Source organism: Adiantum capillus-veneris, chromosome 11, assembly GCF_014529385.1.
Source record: "Adiantum capillus-veneris isolate H3 chromosome 11, ASM1452938v2, whole genome shotgun sequence".
NCBI classification, from domain to species: domain Eukaryota; kingdom Viridiplantae; phylum Streptophyta; class Polypodiopsida; order Polypodiales; family Pteridaceae; genus Adiantum; species Adiantum capillus-veneris.
In genome coordinates this window covers 32,265,115-32,282,647 of record NC_140941.1, presented here as the reverse complement: position 1 = coordinate 32,282,647, position 17,533 = coordinate 32,265,115, and positions in this window count along the sequence as shown.

Sequence of the window (17,533 nt, the reverse complement as noted above, 5' to 3'; positions counted from 1 at the left end):
GACACTTGTTGGGAAATCTCATGGGCCTCCCTTGTGTTCTTTGCAGCAATAATTAACACATTTTCATCGTGACAGACAATGGAATTAAGAAGTGCCTCCACCCTTTCGATTGCCACCTCTGATTTTTGCAATGGCTTCATTGTGAAAGCATAGTCAATGTGGAGCTTAAGTAGCCCATCAAAAATGTGTATGGATGCATACAATAGATAAAAATATAAATTAGATAGAGAAAATGGAAATATTGGATTCCAAACCTTGTCCTTCAGTGCACAATCTGAGGCATTGAGCATGGGAAACCTCAAAAAAGACGCTTCCCATTCCTTGCCTTCATCTCCGACATCAAAATTGTCCAATGCTTTGTCTCTATCCTCTTGTCATGGAATCATTGGACCACTCTTTGAAGAGTTCTTTTGTGTTTTTTGTCTTTTAGGTTTGTATCCCCAAGTGCAAACTGGACAAGGATAGAGTGAAGAAGCACCTTGTTTGTAGCCAAGAAAAAAAATTATGGTATTTAAGTCCCCGCCCAGGTGCCACTCCACATCAAAGCTACCAAAACCCTTAACCTCCAACTTCTCACCTACAAGTTGGGAGTGTATTACTTTTGTAATCCATGGAGTTCTCTCAAAATCTATGATAGTATTCCATTGGTCTCTTTGGGAAACTCAATAGCACCCAGCCACCAAATGTCTTTCTCTGACTGCACACTGAAAGACAAGGTGGGAAATGGCTTGATTGAATCCCTTTGCTTGGTTTACAACAGGGCTTCATTACTTAGAGTGACACTTAACCTCCCTAACCTTCAACCTTTCACTATTTGACACTCATAGAGTTTCAGCAAAGAAATTACCTTTGTGCCAAGCACTGCAAAACAAGTAGAGGCAAGACCTTTAGACTTCAAAGTCTATGATAATAAGAACACAACCAAAAGTAAAAAGCATATTGTATCACCTTCTTGAGGTAACTCATAGAATCTAAGCATAGCTTGTTGAAGCCTTCTGAGGTCCACAAATATATTGTTCCACATTGTGTAGTGAAGCCCTTTTGCAAAGGTCTTATGGAGTTTTTTCTACCTTTTCCTCTTGCTTTTGGTGTGCATGAAGCATAAAGTAAAGCTAACATTGTTTCCTCAATATGCCCCAATGTGAGAGAACACATCTTGTTTGTGGCCTTCTTTGCAAGGTTGACCATGTGCAAAACACAAAATAGGTTCTCCACGATGCCACGCTCCCATAGGGCATCCTTTAGGAGTTGGAAAATAGCCCTGTAGGCTTTGGTGTTGATCCCAATCTCACCACAAGTGCGTTGGACATCATTTTTAGTAATCACATTTGCTAGTTTGTGCATAATCTCCTTGATGACTGCATCTCTAATGTGCTTCTCCCTAAGATGGAAATCACATCATGGGATATTGAGACAACTAGTGAGAAGGTTGACTCGATCATCTTGACTTGTTCCACCGCATGCCTCTTGAATAAATTTTTTGGAGACCAACAAGATAAATGGTAGCGAATAGTGTGAAGTAGAAATGTCTCCTACAAGTACATAGCAAATCACCTTGTGGCTATCACTTGTTGTTTGCATGCTCCACCGGTATGTACAAGTGTTTCAATGGATGAAAATGTGTGCTTGTATTCTCTTGCACCTAGGGGTGTTTCGTTCAAATGTGTGATGGTGTTGCAAGCTTCATAATGTGGGCATTATTTTCCTGCATTCAACAGCATATTAGAGAGTTTGAGAGTTTAGATACAATTTTGGAATCACCAATGTCTTAAAGATTTGGCCATATGGACAAAACTCATTTTTTCTTTAAAACCAAAGCCTTCCACAAGGTAGTGTTTGAAAATATCTTTCAAGCCATGCTCTCAAAACTTCGGCTAAGATTTGACCATGTGGTCAAATCTTAAGCTCTTGTTGGAAATTTCCAAATTTAGTAATATAGTGTTATTTGTTGTTGGAGAGTTGCAACCTCCCTCTCCAAAGAGGCAATACTCTCTTGTAGCTCCAATGTCTTGAGTTGAAGTGCTTGACATTGGTGCATCCAACCAATGCAAAGAAGCACATGCACCTATAGACAAATGCTTCCAATAGCCTAACAATCCCGCTTCTCCCCTTCCAAGATATCGAAGAAACGTCAAAAGACTATCAAATGATGGATGGAAGTGGCTTATATGATTGTAAGTGTAAAAGTGCCATCCATCCAACTGTCGACATTCATCTCACCAACGGCGCGATGTTCATGTGATGACTTTTGCTCACCCTCATGTGCGGCCTTCGGTGGAAACTTCGTGGGCATGCGAATATGTATCCTTTTGGTGTGCGGAGTACACGATGGTGGAGGCACACGGTTTGTGATATCCATTAGTACCATGGCAGGTGATGCATGAGGAAGCAATGGATGAGAAGAGAGAGGGAGGAGGGAGAGGGAAGGAGAAGGAGGAGGAGGAGGGAAGAGTGAGAGGAGGGAGGAGGAGGAGAGAGCAAAGGTTTTTTTTTGGAGGAAAATATTTTTGAAACAGTGGGGGAGTTTTAAGTAAAAAAATAAGTAAAAATGACTTTTTTAAAAAAAGTCAATTTCTGGCCCTTAGTTATGCACGTTTTTGTTGATGTAGCCACACTCTTTTACTCCCTTCACTTTCAAAAGTTAGAGAGAGAAAGGGACCTCCTAGGTCCACATCCTACATGTTCATTAAAAAAAGGCTAAAAAAGCTTATTTGAAACTAGATTCTTGAATGGCCTTGTCCCCTTAACCCTACACAACATTATCCTTAATCCCTAGAAATTAGGATTCCTTACAAGGCCCATGTAAAGTCCATATTTTTCCTAATGCTTTTTCTTCTATTTCACCACAGCAAAAGAGGGAGCCTAAGGTCAGCCCATCTAAAAAGTATGATGGAACAAGATCAAAGTTTAGAGGCTTCTTTTGACAAGTGGAGATGTTTATATGGATGCAACCAAAGCTTTACATGGATAGTGCTTCTCAAGTTAGTCTCATTGGCTCACTTCTCTCAACCGATTTGTAAAAGTTGTTATCGAAACCAATCTTCACAATATACAACAAGGCTATCACCCTTCTTCGTTCATTGGGGAAAGAATGAAAAAGCTTTTCTTTGAGGATATTTACCACTATCATGTGTTTCCAAGCGACATTGTTTCAAATCAAGGACCACAGTTGATAACAAGCTTTTGGAAAGGCTTGTTCATGCTTCAAGTAGTAAAGGCTAACCTATCTTTATCCAATCATCCACAAAGTGATGGACAAATAAAAGGGGGGGAATCAACTCTTAGAACATTATCTTTGATGCACAATCAACTACCATCAAGACAATTGGGTAAAATTGCTAGCCCTCGTTGAGTTTGCCTACAACAACACTATTCATGCTTCTACTCGACATACCCCATTCTTTCGCAATCATGATCAGGACCCAAAGATGGATGTCCACATGAATCACCAAGTGAAGAATTCGCCTACCACATATTTTGCACACATGTATAGATCATACATAAAAATTTGACAAAGAACATTAGAGATGCTCAATAGAGGTATAAGGGTATTGTAGAGAACATGGAATGCAACATCTACCATAAAAGATTGGGGATTGAGTGTGGCTTCTCCACCATGCCCTTCATTCATTTCATCCTTTTCACAAGATGGAATTTTACTCGAATCTCGATTATCAAAGACTTGGAACATTCAAGATAATTGTCCAAGTGAATCGAGTCACATATCATCTCCAGTTCCCATAGTCTGTGCAGATTCATCCAGTCTTCCATGTTTCAATGTTGGAACCTTGTCATTTGTCTAAAGTTCATGCGTACCATCAACAACATCCATCAAGCCTTGCCCCGTACCAAGAAAAAAATGCTCCTTATGGAACTCATCACTAAGGGAGGGGGTAATGTCACGGCTGCTTGAGAGTTAGTCTTCTTGAGTTTTTTAAAAGAAGGCAAATGGGAGCCAATAGTTCTGTTACAAAAGAGAGGCTTCTTGATAAGAGAGTGATTGTCAAAAACATAAGGAATCCCAATCCCAAAAAGAGATCACCATTAAACCAAACCCCATTTAATCTAGATATAATTATAAAAGAAAAAATCATTGTAAGAGTCATCATTTAAGTTTGAAGTGAAGCTTGTGATAGACACGGGTATGTTGTTGAAGGGTAAATACAAAGTCGGATATGTAGTCAGATATGCAGTCGGATATCAGATGTATTGTCTGATTGTTAGTAGCTAGTCGGATATTGTAAGCCTGATTGGATATTGTTACTGTATGCCAAGAATCAGACAGTTATAACTGAATTCAGGCCGCAGATTTATATTGGGGATTGGGGAACTTTGGAAGGACAACGATTGTACTGAGTCTTGTTTTGAAGAACTTGTATTAAGAATTTTCTTGATATACAATTTCTGATGTTTGTCTGAGTTCTCACTCTCTCATCATCTCTCTGATTTTTCCTACTTTTGTTACACACAGTACTGCTTAGCTCTAAATTCATATGAATCCAATCTCTTGGTGATTATTTATTGTATGTGTGATTTACCAACAACACATTGGAAATCCCGTTGTCTACATATCTTGCATTGAGGATGTAATTCAGTTTCTAAGGGTCGTACTGTGCTTTATGTATTATTCAGAGATGATGCATGTCCGAGAGGGGTAGGAGAAGGTCAAGAGTGTACTATACCGGTGCTCAGACTCAAGCATGAAATATAGATCCCTTTCATTATGATTCTTTAAGCGATGATAATGCACCTACTGCACCACATGAAGTTCCATTGCTGAATCAAGGACAGGGTATTGACGGAGCATCGGAGGAAAGGTCGGTGAGGCAATTCTTGGGGACGCTACTATTGGCAAGAAGAACAAATAGAAGTAGACGTCAACTAAGCTTTGACCCACTGTTGTTAGCTCCTGGACAAAGATTAGGAAGCAGCAACAACCTATTTAGATGGCTCAACCACCCCCTAATCCATAGATCAAATCAACAAAGTTCAAGGGCAGGTCTAAGGAGGATGCAGATTGCCATGTGGCTCAGTTTGAAACCAGGTGGTAGGCTAGTGGATATCAGGGTATCTTCCCTGATAATATCAAATTACAACAGTTTGCAGCTACTTTGGAAGGTAAGGCTATGAGTTGGTTTAGCCAATATGGGGTTGCTCATTTTATAACTTATGATAAGTTGAAAGTTTCTTTCTTGCAAATATTTAGAAAGGAGAAAACTCCTACTGAGGGTTCAATGTTGGTGAAAGATTTTGCCCAAAAATTTAGGATTTTGGTTGAGAGGCTTCAAGGTAATGAGAGGCCCACTAATGAAATGTTGGCAGGGTACTTTCTCAAAGGGTTAAGGACAAGTTTGAAGAATGTTGTGGCAAGTATAGATATTGTAGGTGGTTTTGACAATTTGGTGGTAGCTTCATCTAAAGTTGAGAAAAGATTGGGCATGACTAAGTCTAAAAGCAGGAAGAGTTTTGATTCCAGTGGTGATTCTACATCGATTGAACAATCTGAGTCGGATTCTCAGTCTGAAGTTTCATCTGATAGTGACAGTAGCAAAAGTAAAGTGAGGAAGAAAAAGGGGTCTCCAAGTAGTGGTAAGAAAAAGGATAAGAAGGATGCTAAAGATGAATCGGTACAAAAATTGAAGGGTATAGGTTATTCTATTCTTGCTCCAAGTGACAAGAGGTTTTGTGAAATTTGTGAAAAGGATGGGCATACCACTGCTCAATGTTGGTATAATCCAAAAGCAGAGAAATAAACCACCTCCCAATGTGGGTAGGGGTAGGGCTATGGCTGATGTAAATCAGGTGGCTCCTTTTAGGGGAAGACCACCATTTCAGGGACCTCCTAGATAGCAAGGCAGAAATTAGGATAATAATCAGAGGAGACCACAAAGAGTCAGGCCTTGTGTGTATTGTGGAGATCCTAATCATTTTGTAGGAATCCGATGTGACTTATGGCTCAAACACAAAGAAGAAAGGGAGATACCTATTGTACCTTATAATCAGGACAATCAGCAGGCAAGACCACAACTAGCTCCTCAGAATCCGCCTCAGGATCAGGCTAATGTTATCATTATTGACATTCCAATTTTTACAGCACCTGTACATGGACCAGCCTCCTTTGTTATTATTGAGGAAATACCTGATGAGGATGCAGGTAACAGTTATTCTGATTTGAGCTTTGAGGGAATTGAGGTTTTGGCAGTAACTAGGTCCAAGGCCAATGGTCCTATTGACTGGAAACAACAAAAAGATATCAGAGATAGGGTGCACCAACAGGTGGAAAAGGAACAAATACATCAGGTCTTGGATAATGGAGTTTCAAAGTTAGCAAAATCTTCATCTCTTAACAGGGAGGAGGTGCAGGTTTTAGGTGAAGCAAGGGATTGGTTTGAATCATTGATCAACTCTCCTTTGCAATTGTCCTTAGATCAGATGTTGTGTTTGGTTCCAGCTTTCAGGGAAAGATTGTTAAATAAATTGTTGGGAAGAGGAGCTGAATTGTCCTCGCAACCCATTGTTGAACCAGGTGTTCACTCTATTCACCCTTCTGATGTTGATTTTGTAGTACCAGTAATTCAGGTGACTTTTCAAGGAAGACTTCCTGCTTGGTGGAAGCGCTGGAGTGAACATATTACCTGAGTCTGTGTATCTTGCTATGAGTTTGGGAAAATTAGAACCAGCATCTTTCCAGATTAAAATGGTTGATCAAACAAGGGTGCAACTAGTTGGAATTTTAAGACAAAATTCTGTGTTAATATCAGGTATACAATTTCTGGTGAACTTTGTGGTACTCAGGATGAAAGAAGGGCTTAGTTCTTATGAGATGTTGCTTGGCAGACCTTGGTTTAGATTAGCCAAGGTAAAACAGGATTGGGGGGAGAATTAAGTTGTCCTTACCAAAGATAAACAGGTTCTTAGTATTCCTATGCTTGGGAGGAAGCAAATTTCAGGCAAGGAGAGACCCATGTTTTCCCAATCGATTAACTTTGCAGATGAGGTTGAGGATGATGAGGAGGAAGCGTTCTTGCAGGCTAACCCTACAATTGTATTAGTGTTTGAGGTGGATGTTGAGGGTATTTTTCAGAAGGATGAAGAATCAGAGTCTGGGGAAGAAGCACCTGTTTCAGGTCAAGAAATTCAGGGATCTGAGGTATTAAGGATGATGGATCAGAGTGTGGCTTCTACATCTAAGGAGGTAGGTCTACAGGAAGAACATGAGGCTAAAGATATGGTGGAGAAGTTGTACAATAAAAGGTTTGGGCAATCCAAGAGATTTGAATAGGATGAGTGGAAGGAGCTTAATTTGGGCATTGAAGAAGATCCTAAAATGGTGAAGGTCGGTGTACATGTGGATGGTCAATTTTTGCAGGACTTGTTGCAGTTATTACAGGATTTTAAGGATGCATTTTCTTGGGATTATTCTGATCTTAAAGGGATTGATATGATCTACATCAACATCATATTAACCTCAAGGGGGATGCAATACCTATTGTTTAACAAAGGTACAGAATGAACCCTAATTTTGCAGCTCAAGTAAAACAGGAAATTGACAAGTTATTAGCTGTTGGGTTTATACAACCTATCCATGAAGTCACATGGTTGTTTCCTATTATTGTGGTTCCCAAAAAGAATGGGAAAATCAGGGTTTGTGTGGACTACAAGAAATTAAATGCAACAACTATTACTGATCCTTTTCTTATGCCTTTTTGTGATGCTATTTTGGATGCAGTAGCTGGATAGGAAATGTATAGTTTTTTGGATGGGTTTTTTGGGTATAACCAGATTCAGGTGGCTGAGAAAGATAGGCACAAAACAGCTTTTATAACAGAATGGGGGGCTTATGCTTCTACTGTCATGAACTTTGGGCTAAAGAATGGTCCACCATCTTTCAATTACACAGCTTATAAGACTTTTGAGCCCTATTTGTAGAATTTCATGAGGGTGTTTGTGGATGATTTTTCAGTGTTTGGAAAAAAGGATTTACATTTGCACCATTTAAGGTTATGCTTTGAAAGGTGTAGGATGTTCAGAATGTGTCTGAATCCTTACAAAAGTGTGATTGCAGTAAAGAGTGGTATTCTATTGGGTCATGTGGTATCTCATCAGGGGATGTCCATTGATGATAAGAAGGTTGAAGTAATTCAGGCAGCAAAGGCTCCTACAAATGTTAAGGAGTTGGGTAGATTTGTTGGAAAGGTTAAGTGGCATAGCAGTGATAGCCATTTTTTGGCTTTCCATAATTGCCATAGTAAGCTACCTCACCCTATCAAATCACTCAAACATTTTGGTTATCCTTACCATTTCACTGTACATAGGCGTGTGTGAGTTCGGGGACTTTTCCCATATCTTCTTAAAAACCCTTAATTAGCTAGTCACTGGGCTAGTTGAGCCAAAAAAAAATAAAAAATAAGTATATTATGGCCCATTTGTGTGTAAATATTTCATTGTATATAGGGCCTAAATAAAAGGATTTTTCATAATTATTTTGGTATTTATTTAAATATTTCTACCTATGGTGTGTTATTTATGCTATGTACATTGACTCACCATTACCATATTTTTTCTTACCATTTTGCATACTCTTTATTCCATATAAAAATAATTTCATGCAAGCTTCTATTATTTTTGGTGTAACTCCATCCCAACAAAAATCCAAAAAAACTAGTTTTATTTATGTGTATATTTTTTCACTATTGTGATTTTTCCTTCCTACATCTATTCTCTTTTACTCTCATAAATTAGAACACCAAAAATATTCATCTTTTTATGGTAGACTTATAATGAGAGAGATTTATTTTGACCCCTTTATATTTTTTCCACCTATATTATTTATATTTGACATGTACATATTTTTTTAAACCCCTCAATATTTGATTTTCTTAGTTGTACTATTCACTTATATCATGATCTCAACAATATCTTCAATTATAGACCTACCAAATAAATTCAAGGGTATGTGGCATGCATGCATGCACCATGGGGAGCTCACTCTTGGAGGTATTCAAAAGAATCATCCAAAGAAGAATCTCACAAAGATCTTGGGCAGTGGAAAAAACAGTCAGTTTTGCTGAATTTTTAAAGATCACATGCTCCCCAAATTTGAAAAGGTGATACAAACAAAAGTTGTAGCTCGTGAGTTGAACTTTCACCTCAAATTTTTTCATAGTTTTTTGAGCTATGAGCTGTGAGCTATGATTTTATTGGTAGACCCCAGTTTGCCCATGCTATGCAGCCACACTCCCTCTTCCACTTTATCATTTTCCTCTTTCACACACACTCCTCCCTCTCCTTCCCACTCCCAAACCTGCAATTCCCATGTCCTAATTCACCCTCTTCACCATTGCCACATCTCTCACACCTCCATAGCCTTCATCCTCCATTTCTACACCCTGTGTCCCCCTTTCTCTCTACATATATGTCCATATTACCATACTCTCTTCAACTTTGTAAAGAACTTCAAAAAATGAGCAAAAATCCAAAGATAACCTCTGCAAATGAAGGCTTTTATCATGAATTTTCCAAGGTTTGAAGATAACATAGCTTCATCGACACGCGTTACTTCGCCATGCTGACCGCTTCTTCTTCCGGTGCTGTAAAGAGGTGAATGTCAACTTCTCCAAAGCTTCAACCTCTCTTTACAAGCTCATCCCTTCTCTAACTTTTCTCATCATATATCTCACCATTTGGTGAATGATTTTGTAAATATTTTTTAGTGATAATTACTAACTACTAACCACTAATCTTATTGTAAAATGCACCCTCTACTAGAGTAGGCATTCCCAAATTATTCACTCAATCCTCTCTCCCTTCATCCTCAATAATTCTCTTCCCTTGAGCCCACATCCATGTGACTCAAAGGACAAGAGAGACCCACCCTCATTAAAAAATAAATAAAATAAATATGCATAATCTTTTATTCCTTCAAATAAACTTGATTAGGCCTAATCCAAATCGGGGCTTCTAAAACCTATAAATAGAGCCCTTCTCTCTCTTGTAAATCATCACATGATCACACTACATCACACCATTCTCAACACATAACACACCACTCTTCAAGCCTAGTTGTGTAGAGTGTGTGCATTGTGAGTGCTCTAGTCCATCATTACACATAGGTGCATGGAGAAGCTTGAAGTTAGTTATGCCATCTAGAGGAGTGGAGTGATACTATACCCTTCACCACACTTGTAGCCTACTCTTGTGCATAAATAAGATTTATAGTTTTGGGTGAAATTGTATGCTGCAACTACGACTCTTCTCTCCAAATTGACTTGATAAGTTGGCTCATCAGGTGGTTGAAGGTATATTGTCCTTGAAGTTTGTTGTGCCATTTCATGCTTGGTGGTTTGAGGGCTTGTTGAATTGTTTGCCTAAAAGGTCAATTGTAAGAGGGTGCTCGGTGAGAGGGCTCCCGTGACCCTAAGACAATTTGTGCATTGGCAACAAGGTCAAGTTTTGTGTTGTCTCTCTATTTCTCATCAAGCTTTGTGTGCATCTAGTCTTTAAGGCTAAGACTGAGTTGCTCAAGTTGATTTGTGCTCTTTACCTCTCTCTGGCGTGGTAAATGTTTGTGTTTGGTGTGTGTGGCTATCTTGCATTCCCCTCTCTTTGTGCGTTTGAGTACAAGGAGATATCACGTGTGTCCTAGTTTGCATATACAACTAGGTGGTGCCCCTTTTCTTGTTTGGTTTCTGGCTGTGGGTTGTTGTTGTCTCTGATTGTGCTTGCCCCAGCCCCAATTGAGCAGCACGAGAGCCTCAAAGGGTGTTTAGAGGCCGCTCTTCTTGTTGCCCGCCCCGGACCGCCTCAGCAGGTATATCAGGTATTTAGCCAATGTGTGCATGCCTCTTACTCATTTGACAAAGAAACATGTACCTTTTGTATGGTCTGATGTTCAGGAGAGATCCTTCCAACTATTGAAGAAGATGATATCAGCTACTCCTATTTTACAGGCTTCTGATTGGAATTTACCGTTCCATGTTTTTGTGGATGCTTCAGATGTGGCTGTTGGAGTTGTATTGATGCAGGAAGGTGTCAGGGGATGGTTCAGACCTGTATATTATGCTTCTTGTGTGTTAACCTCTGCTGAAAGAAACTATGCAGTGATTGAGAGGGAAGCTTTGGGCATGGTGTATGCTTTGACCAAATTCAGGCATTACTTGTTGTGCAACAGGGTGATCTTTCATGTAGATCATCAGGCTTTGCTATACTTAATAAAAAAACCATTGTTTACAGGAAGGTTGGCTAGATGGATGTTATTATTGCAAGAATTTGATTTTGTTATTATTCATACACTAGGCAAGGAGCATGCTATTGCAGATTATTTAAGTCGGATTGAAACAAGTGAAAAGTCTACAGGTGTTATTGATGATCTGCCTGATGCTCAGTTGTTTGATGTTCAAACTATCAATTTTGATTATTGATATGATCAGATGTTATTGTTTTTGATGGATGACACAATGTCATCAGACTTTTCTACAGATCAGAGAAGAAAATTTGCACTAAAAAGTAGACCTTTCTTGGTCATTGCTGGAGCTTTATATAAGAAAGGAATTGATCAGGTCACTAGAAGACGTGTCCCTGATTTTGAACAATCAGCTTTTACAGGAAGCACATTTTGGGACTGCTGGAGGACATTTTTTTGGAGATATAACAGGAAAGAAAATTTTACAAGCAGGATTTTGGTGGCCTACTGTGTTGAAAGATGCTCACAACTATGCTAAGAGTTGTGTGGTATGTCAGAAGATGGGTCAACCTAATTCTATAGAGAGAATGAATGATCATCCTATTTTGCATCTAGAACCTTTTCAAAAATGGGGTCTAGATTTTGTGGGACGATTGAAGCCAACTACTAGCAGAGGATGCAAGTACATATTGGTGGCTACTGATTATTGTACTATATGGGTGGAGGATGTAGCATTAAAAGACAAGACAAGTGCTAGTGTGGCAAGTTTTTTTTATATCATAATATCATGACCAAGTTTGGTTGTCTTGTGGAATTAGTAAGTGATAGAGGATCTCATTTTCTGAGAGCTATTCTAAGTACTAACAAGATATTGATTAGGGTTTTGAAGAAGATTGTGCGTGACAATAAGAAGGATTGGGATGAGAAGTTAGATTCAGCTTTGTGGTCCTTTAGGACAACTTTCAAAGCGACTACAAGTATGACTCCATTCAGGTTAGTTTATGGGCTTGAAGCAGTTGTCCCTATGGAGTTTGTGGTACCTAGTCTTAGAGTGAGTGCTGAGAAAATGACTCCCAAAATGTCTGTTCAACATAGAAGTAGGTATTTGTTGCAGTTGGAAGAAGATAGACATGTCAGTTTTTATATCAGTGAAATAATTCAGAGGAGGAGAAAAGCTTGGGTAAATCAGAATATCAAGTTCAAAGTTTTTCAGATGGGAGATTGGGTTATGCTATATAACTCCAGATTGGGACCACATCCTGGAAAATTAACTTTAAGATACAAGGGACCATATCAAATTTTTTAGGATAAAAGTCAAGGTACTTTTATTGTTGCTGATGTGTATAGGACAAGAGTGGATTCTCCAGTTAATGGTTTCAGATTAAAAAATTTTGTTGGTAAACCACCTCATTTAGATTGGCCTACAGCAGCAATTGTTCAAGTAGATGAGTTCATGAATGAAGCAGTGTGCAGAGATACTGATACTTAGAAGGAAGATATTGAGGAGAATATTCAGGAAACTATTTAGGGGGACAATCAAGAGGATATTCAGGTCTTTGAAAATTAGGTGCAGTATGGTGGAGATGTCGAAATTCGTAGTATGTCTGATTTTCGATTCAGATTCATGGCGATCGGATATTCTTTTATTATATTTTTTCAAACTTTTATCGAAAAGTGTGATGATTGTCCACTAAGCTCTATTTTTAATGAGTACCTTGAAAAGGGCAAGGTGCAGTTAACTGACGTTTCCAGCACACGAGTTGTGATTCTGATTCGCCTATTTCCTTCCTCGTCGCGTTTTCTCTTCACATATTGTGTATGGGCCAGTTTTCTTCCCTTGCGCCATTCTACTCTTCAGCCCTCTACTCTCTTTCATCATTCTTTTGCATGCATGATGGGCAAACCAAAAGGGGGACCTGCTGCCCGATCAACGTTTGATGAAGAAGAGCCAAGCAGTAAGCGGCCGAAGAGAAAGCAAGTATCCATGAGGATAGATGTGAGCAGTCCTGAGCTTGAAGACCAATCTTCTGGAGAAGAAGAGCCCAACAGTCCACCGAGAATGACACCTATCAAGCTGTATCAAACTTTGATGGAACCCTATGTGGATTTCAGAGTAGACCTCGACTGTTCTGCAAAGGTACATTCACTGTGGTTAAAGAAGATAGGATTATTTGATTTTGTTGTTTTGCCATGGCAAGAGTGGAAAGGAAATATGTATGCTAAGTCTCAAGTGGAGATTGTCAGAAAGACAAAGGGTATGCTGTCTACCAATGTAGCTTTGAGTCCTCAATTGATTTCTGAAGTATTTAAACTTCCAATCAATGGAACTTCTCAGATTCCCAAGTGCTCTGATTTCTTGTTGAAGAAGGAGTTTGGAGCCAGAGAGGGTGGCAAAAATTATTACATGTTGAAGAATGTCAAAACTGTTAGAAGAGAGCAGCTAAAGTGGTATCTAGAGAAAAAAAAAATTCTGGTCAAATTTGATTATATGTCCAAGCAAAATTTTGCTCCTCTCTGTTTTGCTAAGCAAGGAGGAAGTGTTAATTGGGCTTACCTAGTTTTTGAGAGGATCAATGGGGAAATTAATATGTCTAACAGGAGGAAAGCTTCTACAAACAGTAGGTTGTGTGCCTACTTGGCAGCCTTGTTTTCTTATGTGCAAAAGTTGGACAGTGGTGATGTTTCTTTGACTAATTTAGGCAAGACAGAAGGGTATACACAGCCACACCCTAATATTCGTGGGGTGCAAGTACCTGCAGAGTTAATCAATGATCAGGTGAAGGTAGAAACTTATGTGTTCATGATTAAAGCAGGTTACAATCACAGTGAAGCTCTCAAAAGTATGCATACTCCTGAAGTGGTGCACTCTTTGAAGGACATGGATATTTCAGAACAGAAGCCTGATACAGTGCCATCAAATCAGGTCAAGCTTGGCAAGGCTTTCACTTTGTCCAAGAAAAGAAAAGCAGAGGTGGAACCTATAGTTAAACAACTGAATTTTGATGAGTTGCCATCTCCAAAGACTTTCAAGCCAACAGATGCTAGAATGGCAGAAAAGATTCTTTTAGGTGTTACAGAGTTTATTCATCAACAACAGCAGAATATGGAAATGCAGTTACAATCTGTGGCTGATTCTAGTGTTTCCAAAATACTTTTGCATGATCAAACTCTCAATGCTAATGCCTTGCAGAAAGAGTTGACGACTGTCAGAGTTACACATCAGAAGGAAATTCATGACCTGATGATGGAACATCAGAATGAGTTAGCCAAACAAAAGCTTTCTCTACAGATGTTTAAGGACTGGACAAGGGAGTTGGAAACAAAAGTACAATCAGAACTGCAGCAGTTGGCCATTGTCAATAAAGAGTGCAGGTGGAGAATCAAATTTTGAATCAGAGAATTAAACCTTTGGAGCAGTTGGAGAAACAACTGTTGGGAGAAGAGGAAGTAGATGTCAATGGTGTTCTTCTGTCTGAAGGGGACATGTCAGTCCTCAGGCAAAATTTGGAAACATGTATGCAGGAAGTGTGGGCAACATTTAGAGAGGAGATGAGTTTCATTATCAAGCATCCTTATGAGAAGATTATATCAGGGTTTGTTTTTAACCATGAAGCTGATTTACTAAAGGCGATGGAACAGTTAAAGAAAGACAGAGATTTGTACAAAAAATAGGTTCAAGATTACAAAGGAAAGAGTACTGCAAAATCTGCATTTGCTAAGAAGAAGGTATCAGTTGATCCAATTTCAATGAATATGGGTACTAGTGAAGGTTTGTCTGAAATTCAGAGATCAGAAGACCAGGAGATTACTAATGTGCCAGATGATGCAGTAGTTGTTGGTGTTACTGTTGGATTAGTGACAGCGGCTGAACCTATTATGCTTGTTCCAGATTATTTGTCAGATTCTGATGTAGTTCCCAATGAACCCAATGTTTGAAATGTTGTAATCATGGCATTTTTTGTTTGACTTGGTCTTTACTGATCAAGGGATGTGTGGATCTAAGTCGAATTTTGTAAAATCCACCACTGAGGCGTGCCATGTGTTGAAGGGTAAATACAAAGTCGGATATGTAGTCGGATATCGGATGTATTGTCTGATTGTTAGTAGCTAGTCGAATATTGTAAGCGTGATCGGATATTGTTACTGTAATCCAAGAATCAGACAGTTATAACTGAATTCAGACCGCAGCTTTATATTGGGGATTGGGGAACTTTGGAAGGACGTGATTGTACTGAGTCTTGTTTTGAAGAACTTGTATTGGGCATTTTCTTGATATACAATTTCTGATGTTTGTCTGAGTTCTCGCTCTCTCATCATCTCTCTGATTTTTCCTACTTTTGTTACACACACAGTACTGCTTAGCTCAAATTCATATGAATGTGCCTTGTTGATGATGAATGTGCTTTTGAAATTCTATCACACAAGTATGTCCAAAAACCTTTCCAAAGATAGCCCTTTTAAGAAGCACGTCCATTAAATCTTTGAATTTATGATAAAAGACACACGTAGTCAAGTTAGGACAATTAGAAGCAGTCTGTCTTGGCAATAATGAATCTTCTATTTCCTTCCACGTTCGATTGCATGTGAAATTTATGAATAGATCAGGCTTTCCTCTCTTATTTACAATTGCCATGGAGTCTTGATAGAGTTGATGCACGTATCGAGGTGCCCCCAAAAAAGATGAAGGTAATACAATTCTTCTTTCAACATTAACACCCATGACACCATGCGCACCGTCATTGGAAGCAACCATGTCCGCAAGGCTTTGATACACTTCTTCAAGAATTGATCTCTATAATAACCTTGACTCCTCCATAGTACTATAGGTGTCAATGTATTGTTGCAACAATCGTCCTCCACGTAAAAGGCACTTTATGGTGCCACTCCTAATCTGCAACCTAAAAGTGTAGTATTGTTTTTGTGTAACAAAGTGCTGCTCATTGTGAATATGGTGTATATATGGATGCCACCCATCCTCTCCATTAGGAAACAATAGAACATATAGTAAAGGCATGTATGATTGATGCAGGTTGGAGATCCTTTCAAGACCTCCATCACGATACTACAATACAATATCGGCCGATGTTGCTCTCATCTCCTTGCCCTGGCATAATTGTTGCAACCTCATATCCACGTGGAGCCAAATATTGCCAACCATTTGTACGCTTTTCAGTATTGACCACCTTCATGTTTGGATTCCTTCAATCAATATTGTTGTAGCAGCAGACCGAAAGGCATTTGCATATGGGTTAACACGATGCATCATAGTTTGCAAACTATGCAAGGAATCTCTATCTAAACCTGGCCCATGATGCAATTTATTGATGAGCTCATTTTTTGTATTAAAAAAGTACAATTATGAAAAGCGAGGGATCTGATCCATTATTTTGCTTGGTATCATAGGCCCAATATTATGGTAGATGGCACCGTGAACTTTAAATGTGTATACACCTCTTCCTCGCGCAAGTTGCTCATCAACATAAGCACCCAAAGAAGCAAAATCCAAAACATTATTATATGCTCTAATGTGGATGTTTTTTGCTCTTGGTAGTAGCCCCTTGCATCAATTCTTTGAGCTCCACCGACGGATCACTTAAAGGAAGCAATTTGACTTTTCTTGATAAGCAACAATACTTATAAATGTGTGTATAGAACTACCTTTAACCTTCCAAGCACATGCACCACAAAAGGAGCACACGAAATTTAACCCACCCAAGTTGTGGACCAAGCATTTTCCATGGTAGAGGGCAAGCATAGAGTCGTGCTTCAAGATTGTTGCAGTTGGATAAATGAAACGAATAGATAGACAATAATGTAGAGTTTTAGAGATTCCTCCTTCTTCAAAAAATAATGCAAGGATGTTGTTGACCCTCCCAATGGTTGGAACTTCCAATAATGGAAGGTACTTCTAAAAGTCTAGTGATTTGAGCATTTGTAGTACAAATTTCAATATGCATAGCCATTGCATCCATTTGTTGACCGCCATGGCTTAAATGCATGATATTCACACAATCTCCTAAAATACCCAATGGGATCCACTGCAAAGATCGTTGATCCCTAGCCCGTGTTCTTTCTCGCCTAGCTTTTCAAGAAATGTTGCACAATCTAGCTCGATGTGCGTGTCCTGGGGACAAAACCCGTGGTCCGGTCACCATCTATGTGAAATGCAAAATTTTAAAGAGTAGTCACTTAGGGTGATTGGTTTAACACCAACCAAAAGGTTGTTAATAAATTTGTGTCTTCCAAATAGGACAATTTGCATCTATCTAATATGAGCTACCAATTTACTTGTCCTAGACCATTTGTGTCACATAAATTTGGCATTAATTACTTTTCATTCCATATCTCGCT